Here is a 16,880-nt window from a genome sequence, read left to right on the forward strand (position 1 = left end):
CAGCCACTATGGAGAACAGTATGGAGGTTCCTTAAAAAACTAAAAATAGAACTGGCATGTGACCCAGCAGCCCCACACCTGGGCATATACCCTGAGAAAACCATAATTCAAAAAAATACATACACCCCAATGTTCACTGCAGCACTATTTACAATAGCCAGGACATGGAAGCAACCTAAATGTCCATCAACAGAGGAATGGATAAAGAAGTTGTGGTACCATATACAATGGAACATTACTCAGGCATAAAAAGGAACGAAATTTTGCGATTTGCACAGATGTGGATGGACCTAGAGACTGTCATACAGAGTGAAGTAATTCAGAAAGAGAAGAACAAATATCATATCATATACCTTATATGCGTAATGTAGAAAAATGATACAGATGAACTTATTTGCAAAGCAGAAATGGAGACACGGATGTAGAGGACAGACATATGGATACCAGGGCGGGAAGTCGGGGTTGGGTTGAACTGGGAGATTGGGATTGACATATATACACTACTATAAATAAAATAGATAACCAATGTGAACCTACTGTATAGCACAGGGAACTCTACTCAATGCTCTGTGGTGACCCAAACGGGAAGGACATCCACAAGAGAGGGGATATATGTATATATGTGTATATATATATATATATATATATATATATATATATATATACACATATATATATACACATATATATATATGTGATTCACTTTGCTGTAGAGCAGAAACTACCATAACATTGTAAAGCAACCATACTTCAATAAAGATTAATTTTTAATAGAGTTGACAAAAATACTAGATTGTTGTAAGTATTCAAAATACATAAGTAAAATGTCAAGACAGTTAAGAAAAGAAAAACAATTCTTTCATTGTCTTTTGTTATTTTTATTATAATGTGACTTCACATAACCTCCTTTGAGATGATACTGTTCGAAGACTTGAGTTTCGTGAACTTGGGGGTCCATGTTGCTCCCACAAGTTGGGTGGTTTTCAGCCATTATTTCGATTAATAAAATCTCCCCCCACCCCCCCACCCCTTTCTCTCTCTCTCTCTCTCTCTCTCTCTCTCTCTCCCTTCCTCCTCCTCCAGGGTCTCCCGTCACCCATATATGAGTCCTTTTAATGGTGTTTTAAAAATCCCATAGATTTTCCCCACTCTTTTTCATTCTTTTTTTCTCTGTGATTAGATAACTTCAAATTACTTCTTTTTGAGTTCATAAATTCTTTATTCTGCTCAATGAAATCTGCGGTTATAGCTCTCTATTGTATTTCTAAATTCAGCCATTGTATACTTCAGTTCCATAATTTCTCTTTGGCTCCTTTTTATGATTTCTATCTCCTTGTTGACTTTTTCATTTTGTTCAGGTATTGCTTTTCTGATTCCATTGAGTTGTCCTGTAGCTGGCTGGGCATCTTTAAAACAATCATGTTTAATTCCTTGTCAGGCAATTCATGGACCTCCATCTCTATGGGGTCAGTTACTGGGAAATTATCTTCTTTCATTGGTGGGGTGTTTGGCTTCCTACATTTTTCCTGCCCCTGAAAATCTGGTGTTGGTGTCTTCACATTTAAGGAAGCAGTATCCTCCATCAGTCTTTACTGACTTTCTTCAGGAGAGAAACACGTGTACCAGTCAGCCAAGCTAGGGATACTGGGGGGTTCTCTGAAGCCTCTTCTGTGGATTCACCTGCTCAGCCCCTCTTTTTCCATCTCGTGAAGGAAGTGTTTGGATGATATACGCCTTTTCTCAATTGCACAAAGCCAGGACACATGCTGTCATCCTCCTGTTTATTTTTCCCATTTCGGTACCCTGAAGTGTTTAAGGTATGTCTGTTCTCACCATCCAGCAGAGTGGTGCCTGTTCTCTTTATGCACATGTGCCTGATCTGTTGTGGCATGAGTGCAAGTTCTGCAGGGGTTCCCATGAAATGCAGGTTCTGAGAGGGACAGGCACATGGAGTGCTGGATGTGCTCGTGGGCAAATTGAGGCTTCTGTAGGTGATGGTTCTTATGAGGTTTGTAAAGTACAGTCTGGGAGGCAGTGAGTAGAAACTGCAGCCCTTTGTTGAGCTTGGTGCCCTGTTTGCTGTGAGCCCGTGCCCGTTCTCTTTTCTTTGCTATCCCAGGGCACTTCAGCCATGCTCATCACCACTGGGTTCTGGGTTTGGCAAGAAAGAAGTGGGTTTCCTGGGCAGCGTCTAGCACCACTTGGTATTCAGGTGCTCACCACACTCTCACTTACCCCCATGGGAGGAATTGCAGGCCTAGTGCATAAATCTAGGCATTGATATGTGTAGCCTTGGTGGAAGTTTGATATTGGGAAAGTGAAGCTGTTCTTCGTACTCTCTTCAACGTGGCTGTTCTTGGATTTTCTTTTACTGGATCAGGGTGTTGGGGCTTCATCACTGGATACCGCGGCTCCCACATGAACACTCTTGCCCACGGCTGATTAGGCAAAATGTTTATTTGGAGACTCCTATGCTGCCAACTTCCTGACGTCACACTCTACAACTATGTTTTGAATGGCAAAATGTTTGAGTGGATAAAAAGAAGCAGCACAGGAAAAAGTTCATTCTCGACTACTACGATGAAAATCGATGAACCACAATTTTATTTTCAATGGTTTTCACTTGGAAAGGGTTTCCAAATTTTCCTGGAGAGTCATGTCATCACAAACGACACAGCTCATGAATAAACACCCTGTACAGTATCCCTATCTTCTCACTTCTCTTGATCCTTTGCCCGGAAAATTTTTAAATTTTGGATGTAATCTCCTATTTCTATGATATGGTAATCCTCACACGATTAGCCTCTTATTCGACCCATTATATTCAAACTAGGGCTGTTGAATATTACATCGTGATGGTTGGTTGGTAGGGATATTCAACTCTATGTACAGGACAGTAACTGCAACTCTTTCTCTTCTTTCTCACTGCTTAACACTGACAATAAGCTTTCTTCTATACATCTTAACGAATTTCACAAAGGAACAGAGGAAAACAGGTTCCGAATGCAATTTCCATAATGATACAGCCCCATCTGATGCTATCTCCTGTGTACTGGTGCTAGTTAAGCCAACTTTGCTTTCTGAAAGTAAAGTCACATAGGACATCTAGTTCAGTTGTACATATGTGTGTTCAAACCAGAAGCATTTGAGCATTTACCTTCAGGTAAATAGCATCACAACTGTTCTGTTGCTCCCCTTTCCCACTTCCCTGTGTTAGATAAAGCCACTTCTCGTAAAACCACTGGCACCAACTTCCAAAGTGGCCACCTCAAAACAAAAAAGATAAAAGAAGGAAAATGTGTTCCTGTGAAATCCTGCCAAACCACATGCAAGAGAAATGGTTTATCATGCTGCCTAAACACAGTGCCTGATAAATGTAATGCCTAAACTGGGCCCCAGATACACAGATCTTTAACCATAGAGTTTCCTACCCGTCCCCCGGTATATAGTAGAGGATGGTGACAGGGCCCCAGTGATGTAACTAAATTTTTTTAAAAGGTCCTGAGGAACTCCTGATCATCCTCTCGGAGAAAGAATGATAGATTTGAGCTATCAGGTCTGACAGGAGCAAAATCTGACTTCAGAGGGATAATGAGGAGGACAAAATTGGTCTTTTGGTCTAAAAAGTTGACCCCAATCACCATCAGGTGAGCATAGTTATGCTCTATAATATTGTTCTACATCTTACACTATTGATCTGCTCATGTGTATCTAATTATAACAACTATATCAGGTCTTGATGTCATATTCCATCCTATGACTACATGGAGGTGTTTCCTAAATCCAGCGTAAAGTTTCATAATAAGCTCTATTTTAAATAAAGACATGCCTCCTTTTTTGTCACCTGAATTTATGTTTCCCACAAATAATTCTCCACTGTTACATGAGACACAGTGACCTGCACGAATAACTGTCTTCTCTTACTATTCTTTACCCCAAACTAGGACATTTTTCAGTAGGCCTAGAACAACAGAGTCTCTTGTCTTTTCTAAATACCTCAACTTTAACCACAGTGGCAAATTTGATCTGTTGCTTTTTCTTCAGTTCAATTATGCAGCCATGCCACATTGCAGGAACCTAGCAAAGTAATCCGAACAATGTATAGCATTGTTTACCAAAGCCAGCAAACCGGAAAGAACAGATCACACTTATTTTGGACGTACTGATGATCCTGAAGTTTCCCACACAAATCAGCAAAATAGGTGTTCGTGGATTTGAAATAGAAAAACCCCTACATTATATACTCTCCTACTCCTTTCTCTGTTCTTTCTGGGGAGACACAAACAGAACATACACTGTAAAATCTAATGAATTCAGATTCCATACATTTGTAATTGTAATTCCGGCATGGGGAGTATGGTGACTAAACATTATGATACCTTCTTTTCAGTGTTTATTTGAAAGAAGGAAATGTTTTCAGCTCTTATCAAGCAATTCATAAACCACTCATATACACATATTTCACATATTAGAGATACGTTTATATCTATACACAAACCATAAATAGAGGCCATGAAATAGACTCAAATTTGACTGGGTCTAATTAGCGTGGCATCCAGAAGAAATCTCTCATGATCTCAACTTTTCAGTAACTGGGGCTGATTTGCCAGATTTTGTGAATTAGTAAGGCTGAACCCAATGTTACCTTCCGGTGAGGAACCTGGTGGGTGATCAGGACACAGAGTCTGGAGCCAGATGGCCTGTGGGCCACTCTTGGTGTGCCACTTGCAACATCCGTGACCTCTTAGTCAACTGATTGATTTAATAAATCTGGACTTCAGTGTTTGCATCTGTAAAGTTCTGTAACAGTATGTAATCTATAGAGTTACCTCTCGTAAATGAGTTATCCTTCTCAAGTGTGTGGCCTGCAATAATCACTAAACACTTTTGCTCTGAAATTAAAAACTATAACTCATTAGATTTGCTTTAATTTCCTTTATACCTGCATGAAAATGAAGTGAACAGCGCTTACGTGTACCCGATGCTTTGGCTCTTAACAATAGTTTCTACAGCATGCCGAGGATTGTGTTTTTGGGGAGGACTTATTTCATCCTTATGTGTTAATTTGTTATGTGTTAAATTTCATGTGCTATCGGGGGGAAAAAAGCACATAAAATTAACACATTACAGAGGTGTGGGTGTAGGTAAAGCCTAAGCTTGTGCGCTTAGAAGGTCACTCCGAGGCCCCAACATCTCAGAGGAGGTGAGGAATGTGGGCAATCTCAGATCTCCTGTTCTCCCAAAGGTAATGTTCCCCTGAAACATGCAGATCAAGTAAAACCCTACTGTCATTGGACCCTACTGTCAGAAAGCTGACTCAGCCCTCCGAGGCACATGAGCGTTGTGGGTTCCTAAGGCTGCGTGTCATGTGGATGCTGCCATCCTGTGGACAATAGTTACCTGACAGGCCCAGCCCTTCTTGTCTGGTCAGAACACTGGGCTCTTAAACCCAAAGGACATGTGGTCTCTTTGGCCCTGTTGCCGCCATGACCCTGTTGTAGGTCCAGCCCTTCAAGTCACTACAGCATGGTGGACTCCTAAACCCTGCATGTCATGTGGCTCCTTCTCTCATGTGACCCTGACTAGCTACCAGCATGTGGTAGCCTCAGCCCTTGATGTGATCTACTGCTTAGGGTTATGTGGATGCTATGGTCTGCTACCCTTCCCAGAATGGTACATGTCAAGTTCAGCAATCTCCATCACGTGAAGTTTGTGGGCTACTAAACCCTGCAGATCCATGTATGGGCAACAGTGTGCCTCCTACCACATATGGCACCCAAATTTCTTCCACTCATGTGAGCTCTGCAGCTTCTGGACCACTGTTGGTCAAGTGGATCTTATGGTCATGTGCCAGCATGTGGTCACGTGAGACTCAGCCCCCTCAGTCACATGTAGATTGAGGGCTCCTCAAGTTCGATGGTTCAGGTGGTCCCCGACGTCATGTGATCACCTACGGTTGTGCAGGAGGGTCTGCCCTTTAAGAGTGGGGAGGGTATATTAAACTGCAGTTCAGCTTAACATCCAGAAGAGTCAGACCCATAGGTGCAGAAGACCGTTAGACCTGTGGTGGGCGCTCTGGCTGAGGGGGGACTTTGAGGAGACTCGGGTCAAAATCCCAAACTTTCCACCAACTTTTATATCCTGCCGCAGTGAGTGGTACTCGGGTAGTAGGTGCCCCCGCCTGTACTAGAAATTTACTCAGGGAACTGGGCATTTAGAGGTGCCCAAACAATGCCAGACCAAGGTCTGGCAAAGAGCCGAGGGCCCGAGAGAGAGTGTTGGTTGGAGTTGGACGTGGGAGGGTGCTTCTGGATATGGCCTAACTGTTGAACAGCTGGCAGAGAAAGCCTGTGTTTGTGAGCCACCTGAACCTGGACTTATGGGAGCAGCTGCTGGTAGAGAGTGAAATGGACTAAGAGGATGGCCTGGCCTGAGGGCGTGGGGAGGTCGTGGACAAGGTGGCTGGGGTTCATGGACTTGGATGTCATCTCTCAGCAGCAGGGTCCTGGTCCGTCATGAAAGTGGTGTTGAATGAGTCAAGGTGAGCAGATAGCGAGATTGTGTTTACATTTATGGGGGATTAATACTTCTTGATACATGGCTCAAGAATATTGTCACTTGTGGTAATTTATATTACATGATGCTTAAATAATCCACTTTATTATTCTCTCTCTTCAGCATTTGCACGCTTGTTCTGCAAAATGCTAGAACCACAAAAAAACAGCAACAACGAAATTGGACTGTACTTCAGAGACGTGTGGAGCATACAGGACTAAAGGTAAATGAATTTCCATACTGTAGGATGTTTTTTAGATAATATGCTAATATGCAATATGAATGTCAAAGGGAGGGATAGTTTCCCCAACTTATGCGGGGATGATACATTTTTCCACAGAGCATCTGAAGAACGAGTGTTCCCAGGAAATATTCTGAGAAAACCTGTCCACACTAAATCACCTACCACTTTAAAACCTTGTGCCTTTCCTTACTAAGAGCAAGAGAATGTATGTTTATAATTATTATAATCTATTCTTCTTCTCTTTAAGAAATTACTTATTGCTCTTAAATGCATTTTATGTTATCTCATCAGCCAGTCTCTCTGCTACTAAAATCTATTGACATTTTAGTCTTCAGAGGTAACCACAATTTCTAAACATGTTTCTGATAGCATGGTGGCAAAGGCAAGTGCATAAGTGCAAATCATTAAGCAGTCTTATCTATAGCAACAAATAGAGTGCCCCCCTCTGGAAAGCAAAGTACAATTTACCTGTCAGGATGCGCAGAAACAATGCCTCTCATTATTAATAAATATCCCACACTTTTCCAAAACAGATTTATTATTATTTAATAATTAACGCTGCCGTGTTCTGAGTCCTTATTATGTGTCAAGCACTGTGATAACCTCATCATGTAAGTTAAGTCATTTAACTCTCGGAAAAATCCTGAGAGGGTGTTATTTCAGTTGACAGATGAGATACGTGAGTCATGAGAGGCTGATCTATGCTGTGCTCATAGACAATCCCCAAATCTCACTGGCTTATCCCTCACTCCCATGACATGTCCATGGCTGGTGCACGTCCATTCCAGGATGGTGGATGTCGGAGATCTGATCTCTTCTTACTAGAGTGACTTCGAGACTCAAAGTGACAGAGCAGCCACCATCTAGAAAGTTGTTGATTGCTGTGCCTGAGGGAGAGAGGGTCCTGGGCCTGGGGGAAGGTCTCACACCAACAACCATATGTTGTGGCCCAGAATTATTTCACATATCATTCAAACCCATTAGCCAGAGCTAGTCTCATTCATGGCCCAGCCCTAGCAAAGGAGATAAATCAAGAAGTGCAGTTCTGCCAGGGGCCTGGAACAGGGGAGAAATGGAAACACATGTCAAAGAAGACCACTGACTGCTGCATGATGCAACGGAAATGCAGAGAGATTGAGTACTTGCGTAAAGTCACATGGGCAGTAAGGGACAGAGCAGAATTTGAATCCAGACAGGTATGTTTTCAAAGTCGATGTTCTTTACATACTCTTTTCTATATTGTATGCTATTCTCTTAAATGAAATACATATATACTCTTGACCCCTGAACAATGAGGGGGTGGGGACGCTGACCACCTGCACAGTCAAACCTCCACAGATTACTTTTGAGTCCCTCCAGAACGTAACTACTAATAGCCTACTGTTGACTGGAAGCCTTCTGGATAACATAAACAGTAGATTAACACATATTTTGTGTGTTATATGTGTTATATAGTGTATTCTTGCAATAACGTAAGCCAGAGGAAAGAAAATGTTATTAAGAAAATCATAAGGAAGAGAAAATACATTTACAGTACTGTACTGTATTTATTGATACCGAAAGTTTGCATCATCTGCTTACGAAATGAATCGTCTGTCCGTCAGTACCTACATCAATACTGTCTTATATTGATGTAGGTACAAAACATGGTAGATGTTATATGTACTACTAACACTAAACACCAAAAGTAGAAAGATCGTGGGAAAAAGAAATTCATATTTTTTTACAGGTATAGGGATTCATGCATTGATAACGAAGAAGCAGCAATATGCTTGCTTTATGTTTGTCTAGTGTGATGGACACCATTGCTTCATGGTAGCCTAGACCATACACTAATGAATGAATCATTATAAAACTTTTATGTCATACAGTATCACAGTCATATTCATAATACAGCATTGGAAACATTGTTATACTAAAAAAAACACATACCTGTGGTGATGATAGGTTGATACGTAGTTTCTCCAATTATGAGAGAGACAGAGACAGAGACAGAGAGAGAGATGACAGAGAGACGTACTGTACAGGTACGTAATTCTTTGAAAGCAAAGTTAGAAAACAGTACGAAAACTAGCACATCATTAATTTTTTAGTAATTATCACTCACTTTATGCCTGTGTAACGATAGGCTATCCACTTCAATACCTGTCTTGTGCACGATGTTCTACACATGTATTTTTTATACATTTATTGAAAAAAAATGCACGTATAAGCAGACCCACACAGTTCAGACCCTGTTGTTCCAGGGTCAGCTGTACTTATAGTAGAGATCCTATTACTTCAGTGCTCTAGTTCCCTCTTCCTTAATCATCGATGTGCCAAAAGTGGAACTGAATAGACGTGGTGGTAGTGGCAGCATTGCAAAGCTGCGGGCCTCTTCCAATCAGATGCATGGATTGTATATTTGAGTGTTCATTATATTCAAACATAAAAATTAGAAAATAAAACCTGGTGGTAGATGAAAAGCCTGTTCCTGGATCATTTACTTTATAAAAATTAATCTCAGGTCTTTCCACTCTTGTCAAGGAAAAATAATAAAAATAAGAACAGAAATTAATGGAATTGATAACAGATATGACAGAGCTCAACAACAACAACAAAATGTTGGCTGCAGGTACTTTAGAGAGATAAGATAATAAGGAAACATCTAGCAACAAGGGTCAAGAAAATTAGAGACAATGCATGGAGAAGCCACTCTGAAATGGGAAAAGCTGTCACACTTTCAGTTTCAGCAAAGATTCAAAACATACAACAGTGTTATGGAAAAGGTATGCTGATAAATTTAAAATTTAGAGTAAACAGATAAATAGCACAAAAATAACCCAATTTTCCTTGCAAAATAAACAGAAAGTCTTAATATTATTAAAAGTATTCTTGACAAAGAATACACGAGAAGGCAAAATTATTAGCCAATCTCAGTTAGTTTCACAAATGCAAAAAGTATACATAAATTAATAGCAAGCTAAATCCTGTCACGGCTAAGACAGGAAACACAGTATGACAAAGTCGTGTTTAATCCCAAGCATGACACGTTGGTTTAACATTAGGAAAAGTATACATAAATTAATAGCAAGCTAAATCCTGTCACGGCTAAGACAGGAAACACAGTATGACAAAGTCGTGTTTAATCCCAAGCATGCCACGTTGGTTTAACATTAGGAGACCGTGAAGATAATTTAGCCCATTAGTGAAATAAAGGAAGGAGGAAAGGAGGATTATCACAAAATATTCAGTAAAAAAAAGGTCTACAAATATTGAAACAACCAATCAGCAGTAAAACTGACAATAACAGGAATTCTCAGCAATTCATAAATAGAAATATGTTTCTTTAGACTGACAACAAATATTAAAAAAGAGTAAACTACATCAAACATCATACTTAATAGCGAAACGTTGGAAGCATTCCCTTTAAAATCAGAAGAGAGACAATGATGACTTACATGACCACTTTGTTTTAGCATCATACTACACCTGCTAGGCAGTACAGTGAGCCAGAATGTATATATGCATCTATACACATGTAAATGAATAAATATATACAAGTGAAAATAAAGCTGTCAAGATAAGAGTTACCTTCATGTAAATTCAAGAGGCTAAGGAAATTAAGATTAATGATAGAGATTAACAAGTTTGTTGAGTATAAGACTAATATACACAAAATAATTGTAACAAATAGGAATACCGTTTTCATTCTGAATATACCATTTACAGAAGCAAAAATTATAACGTTCTATAAAATCAACTATGAATTGGATACCACTGGCAACTCTTCTGATATACATGAACACTCATATGCTTTCTGTTATTTAGTGACCAAAGAGGAAAAACATGAAACCAGTCTGTGTGTGTGTGTGTGTGTGTACACATTAACCAGAAGCCCTTACAGCTCGGGTTCTAAATGGGATCTCAGTTGTATGAAGCATATGCACCATCCTGAGACTTGGAGGCGTAACTGAATGACATGGGAGCCACATATGGCTCAGTGACATGGTCAAGTGTGTATGATGGGAGGAGTCTCTCCTTCTTATGGAACAGTCACAGCAGAGTGCCTAAAATGCATACATGTCAGTTAACACAGAGGCAGCAGTGGCGTTTCAGCTATAGCAGTCCCAAAGCGTGAATGGACTTCCCCTGGCTGCATAGCATCCAAGCCGTCTTTTCTGGCCTTCACAGAGTTTTTGTCAGCTATGTAATATATTTTATTGCCAACGTCTTATTTTTATTAAATAGCTATTAGAATGAATAGCTGGCATAGGCAAGTGGGAACTTTGATTGATAGAGTATTTGACACCAAAATTGGTTGCAAGCCAAGGGACCTGAAGGAAGTGGGAATCTGAGAAAAGTTATTTGGCTTAGGTGCATCTGAAGACAGTAAGGATCCAACTGACATTAGAGGATGAAATATTGGTGTTCCATGGCACACAATGGTGAAACAGTTGCAGGAGTTGTCACCTGTGGTCACTTGAAGGAAATGCCTTTGAAGTCAATGTGTTGGTGGACCAAACAGATGCTATTAGGGACTCAGAGGACGCTCCCTTCCCCACAGCACTGAGAAACACTTTAGTGCGGAGAACATCTTCGTCTTCGAAGTGTTCTGAAGTGGCTGACTTGTGTAGGCCACAGATGAGATGGGACATCCCCTCATTTCAGTGGGGATGTTGGGGTCCTGGAGTTGCAGGCCCTGTAGGAGCACTTCACTTCCTACCTCAAGGTGAGTTCTGTTTACCTTAAAAAGCAGCAAGGCTGGAAGGGTAGTCACATTGGTTTGACCTACAGCAATCCGTGAAGGTGGCTAATTGATCAACAGATCCCTTGGATCTTGAAATATCTGAACATACTCCAAAGTTGCACTTGATCAGTGTAAAAATAAATAAAATATAAATAAGTATTTATTTATAATAAAATATAAGAACATAAAAATAAATAAATCAAGCTCTAGATCTGGTGACTTGAGCTATCGTGATGGCGAATGGTAGTCCCTTATTCAATTCCCACACTTGACCCAGAACACGATGAATGGGTGAACTACTAAGGAAGGACCCTACAGTGCAGTCGCAAGAAACTACAATAAATCTTCTTCCCAGGCTTAGCCAAAGGGACCATCAGCCATTTACCGCTGTTACTGTGCATTTACTTTAAGGACACTTGCTCTAAGCCAGAGCTGAAAAAACTTCTCCTGGAAAGGGCCAGATGACAAATATTTGAGGCTTTGCAGGCCTTTCAGTTTCTGATGGAGCTATTCAGATCTGCACTGTAGAGCAAAAGTTGCCACAGACACAGCATGGCTGTCTTCCAATAAAACTTTATATATGGACAGAGACATGTGAATTTCAAATAATTTTCACATGCCAGGAAATACGATTCTTCTTTGGATTTTTTTAACCATTCTACTATGTAAAAACATTCTTAGCCTGCAGTTCATACAGAAACAGGCTAATGGAACATAGTTTACCAATCCCCAATGTAAGCTAATGGAATCACTAGGTCCCCAAAAGGAGCACTGAGTGGAAAGTCAGCAAAGTGAGGTGGCAGGCATTCCTAAGGTCTTCTGCCAAGTATAACACAAAAGCTGATGCCTTATTTATTTATTTTTTTTTTTTTTGCGGTATGCAGGCCTCTCACTGTTCTGGCCTCTGCCCTTGCGGTGCATAGGCTCCGGACGTGCAGGCTCACAGGCCCAGCCACTCTGCATCATGTGGGATCTTCCCGGACCGGGGCACGAACCCGTGTCCCATGCATCGGCAGGCGGACTCTCAACCACTGCACCACCAAGGAAACCCCCTGATGACTTTTAACATAGTGTTTTTCAACCTTTGTTGCACACTGCAATCACATGAAGAGTTTTAAAAATGTGATTGCTTGGGTCTGCCCCCAAATCTGTTTTGATTGTTGTGGGTGTAGGCTGGCGCTAGTGATTCTTTCAATCTTCTCAAGTGAATCTAGTGTGTAAACAAGGTTGAGAACTGCCTGAACATTTTAAATGATGAGAGTGCAAATGTTTTTCAATATTTAGTTTAAAAATCTTATAATTGGGCTTCCCTGGTGGCACAGTGGTTGAGAGTCCTCCGGCTGATGCAGGGGATACAGGTTCGTGCCGCGGTCCAGGATGATCCGACATTCTGCGGAGTGGCTAGACCCGTGAGCCATGGCCACTGGGCCTGCGCGTCGGGAGCCTCTGCTCCCCAACGGCAGAGGCCACAACAGTGAGAGGACTGTGTACCGCAAAATAAATAAATAAAAATCTCATAATTGTGGTTTTGGAATAATAATAGCCCAGTAATAAATACATAGAATATTCCAATCATAATAAATACATAACTGTGGTGGAAAGTATGAAATAAGAATGCCCATGTAATAAACGGAGAATGCTTTCCTTCAAGGAAGGAAGGAAGGAAGGGAAGGAGCAAGGGAGGGATGGAGCGAGCGAGGGAGGGAGGGAATGGGAAAACACAGTTGTAAAGCAGGGGCCACCAATGGTAGGGTCAGGAAGGAAGGCTAAACCGCTGATGAGCCCAGAGCCAGGTATGGGTTAAAGCCAAGCACCCAGGAGCCCAGGGCTGACTGGACATTGAAGTCTTCTCTTCAGGAGACAGTTACAACCCAGCGTAAGCGTGGAAGGGACAGAACAAATGCAACACATGGAGTTATTGGTACTGAGGGAATAGGAAAAATAGAAAAGGCTGGAAAAGATCTAAAGATAGTATTTCCTTAGAGAGATAAAGGAGTGATAAAGGTTGAAATTATATCCATTGTATAAGAACAGAACACTGACCAGGAAGGTGGCTGATGGAACACAAGGGTGGACTTTCACTTCCTCCTGAAACTTCATTAAAACAACATTAAAGGTAAACAATATAATGGTATATTACCCAGCCATAAAAAGTCTTGAACAGAGGTGGATCTCAAGAAAAAAAAATTATGCTAAGTTAAAGAAGCCAGACACAAAGGATTACAAGATGTGTGATTCCATTAATACGAAATTCTAGAGCAGGAAAAGCTAATATATGGAAATGAAAAGCAGATCAAAGTTTGCATGGGGACAGAGGAAGAAGAGGAGTTTAACTGGGAACCTTTAGGGAGTGTGGTATGTGGTCTATATCTTGATTAAGCTGGCAGTTAGCCCTAACCCCTGATTTTTACATGTAAGGAATTGGGGATCAGGAAAAGTTGGGTGAGTCATGTAAAGTGTTGCAGATTATTAATCAGCGAGAAGATACTCATATCTGCTTATGAAGGATAAATTGTCCTTGTTATGCTCGTAAGGAGCCGACAGGTATAGTGCTTCACCCTAAGCACCTGGGAAGACGCTGACCCAGACAAAAACATCCTTTTATACAAGCAAAGCATAGATCTGAATGAATAACTATTGTGCATTCCAATCACCCATTTATAAACATAGTTGACACTCTCATGCATTCCTTTGTCTTGATTTCTTAATGTTTATAATTACACATAAAAACATAAGTATTCAATAATATCTTCTTCTGAGGAACGATAAAAACATTAACATTCATTATTATCTTCTTCTGAGGAGACATACTGTAATATACAGTTTTTTACCCTGACTTTGTTCTTTTCACATTGTATCATGCGGTGTCAGGAATATTCTGTCTTGCTTTTTGTAAACTACCACTTAAACCCAAACTGTTTCTTTTATTTTTTTAACATCTTTATTGGAGTATAATTGCTTTACAATGGTGTGTTAGTTTCTGCTTTATAACAAAGTGAATCAGTTATACATGTACATATGTTCCCATATCTCTTCCCTCTTGCGTCTCCCATGAGACTCACAGCCACATTCACTGTGCTTCTTGCCGGTCCCCGGGGTCATAATATGGATCTTGTTCTCTCCCAAAACTCTGATTGTGCCTTCTGACTTCTATGGAGGACCCCTGAGGGAATGACACAGAGGATGAGCTTTGTTTCCCACTCCCCCTCCCAGGCATGGAGTGGCTGTCTAGGTTGCGTTTCTCAAAAACATCTAAAAACCTATGGTACCCATAGTTGCCTGGGGCAAGGCAAAGAAGAATAGGCAAGCAGCAGAGAGCCCCAATAGCCTGAGAAGGGTGAGGGTGATGAGGAACAGTCTTGAGGGAATAAGAGTTTTGAAGTGCATAGCAGAGATTCCAGAGTACAATGCATATGCACAAGGTAGGACACAGGCTCAGCAAAGGTCTGACAGGAAGCCAGGCTTGCACATGTGGCTGACCTTTGAGCTCCTCAAAAGCAGGGGGGGAAGGCTAAGGCAGAGTTGGAGGCAGCCTGGCTAAGCATTGTTGGAGTGACCGAGATCAGAAGCCAATCTGCAAAGACTATACAGTATTATTTTTCTTTCCTTTTTGGCTCCAGGCCCTTCAGGAAATCTCTGTCAAGTCACTATCTGACCACTGATAAAATAGAAGGACAACTTCCATGACCACATATGACAAGGATTTCAATCTTTGCAAAAATACATATTCCAATGTGTGTATATACTACAATTTGTTTATCCACTCATCCCTTGATGGACAGAAGGGTTGTTTCAACCTTTTGAATATAATGAATAATGCTGCTGTGAGCATTCCCGTACAATAATTTGTTTTGGCACCTCTTTCAATTCTTTCGCATATACACCTAGAAGTGGAGTAGCTGGGTCATATGGTACTTCTGTGTTTAATTTTGTGAGGAACCAACAAAATGTTCTCCACAGCAGCGAAACCATTTTATCCCGACCAACAATATACAGAAGTTCCAATTTCCCCACATCCTCACCAAAGTTCATCTTATGTTCCTTTAAAAAAAAGCTATAGCCAATGTAGTAGGTGTGAAGTGGCATCCTATTGTGGCTTTGATTTGCGTTTACCTAACGACTAATAGATATTCCTCTGATCATTCCTTTTGCTCTGTCACACAAGTTTTGGTATGCTGTGTTTCCATTTTCAATTGTGTAAATGTATTTTTAAATTTCCCAGCTTGACGCATGATATATGTAAATCCATCTAGCTGGGACATAAAGGAGTTTTCATGCATGCACGTTAAATCCCACTGTTATCCCATTTTTGTGCAGAATCTTCATGTTTTATAAATGGAAAAAAAGTGTATAAAAACCCACTTGTTTGGGTTAGAAGGTGCCGCCTCCTCAGGGAGGAAGGAAGGGACTTTCAGGCCTGGACCTACTGGCTCATGATTGGGGCAGGGAAGAGCAATGGAGGACACACAACATACAGCTTGCAACAACACTCTTTATTATGAAATCAAACAGCAATCGTGAGTGGGGAAAAGACACAGAACAGCGGACACTTCAGGTGGCTATGTTACCTGGACTACAACCTACCTTTGCCTTCTTGGTCAGCCAGGCCTCCAACTCCAGGCATGGGCGTGGCCTGAGGCTGGAGGGAAAAGATGATGTGGATGAAGACAAAGATGGCATCCAAGGGCTCCTTTTAGGGAATTTCTTTGAAGGCCTCCACTGGGATCTTGCCCTCGGTCTGGAGAGTAGGAGTCAGAATGTCAGAAGAGTCCGCTCCCTGAGTTCCATTCCCCGGCTACGGGCCTCCAACTTCTTGGCCTCCTTGAAGACCCAGAAACGTTCATTTTTAACCCACTTGATTCCCAGACCTTACCTTGAGCATACTGAAGACCTGACCAGCTCTGGTGTAATTCCATTCATTGTCCTGAAGGCACCTGCAGTGGGAGAACAGCAGGTGATCTCCATTAGTACCACAGTACAGTCACGCTGACCATGCAATGTCACCACTAAATCTATGCCACTTTCTTGCAGGGACACATGTACCAGTATGAACACTATGTGTAATGACGAAGAAAGACCCAGTGAAAACCAAACCATCTATCACTAGCATTAATGCCCACTAGAATTCAAAATAGAAAAGTAGAGCTGTGCAAAGAACAAGGGAATTCAATATATACTGATCAAGAAAGTTGTTCAAGAAAATAACAAATGAAAAATTCTAAAGTACAAGTCTCCCACCATATTTTATTGAGATATAATGCACACACCATCTTAAAGTATACAAATAAGTGCTTTTTAGTACATTCACATGATTGTGCAACCACCACAACTATCTAATTCCAAACTAATTTT

The 16,880-nt window shown here is 41.0% G+C and overlaps 1 pseudogene; it reads right to left on the minus strand.

The window, feature by feature from the left end:
• Positions 1–16,221: 16,221 nt before the first annotated feature.
• LOC102993439 (nuclear RNA export factor 2-like) overlaps positions 16,222–16,880 on the minus strand; it is a 12,734-nt pseudogene continuing 12,075 nt past the window's right edge.

Source organism: Physeter macrocephalus, chromosome 21, assembly GCF_002837175.3.
Source record: "Physeter macrocephalus isolate SW-GA chromosome 21, ASM283717v5, whole genome shotgun sequence".
NCBI classification, from domain to species: domain Eukaryota; kingdom Metazoa; phylum Chordata; class Mammalia; order Artiodactyla; family Physeteridae; genus Physeter; species Physeter macrocephalus.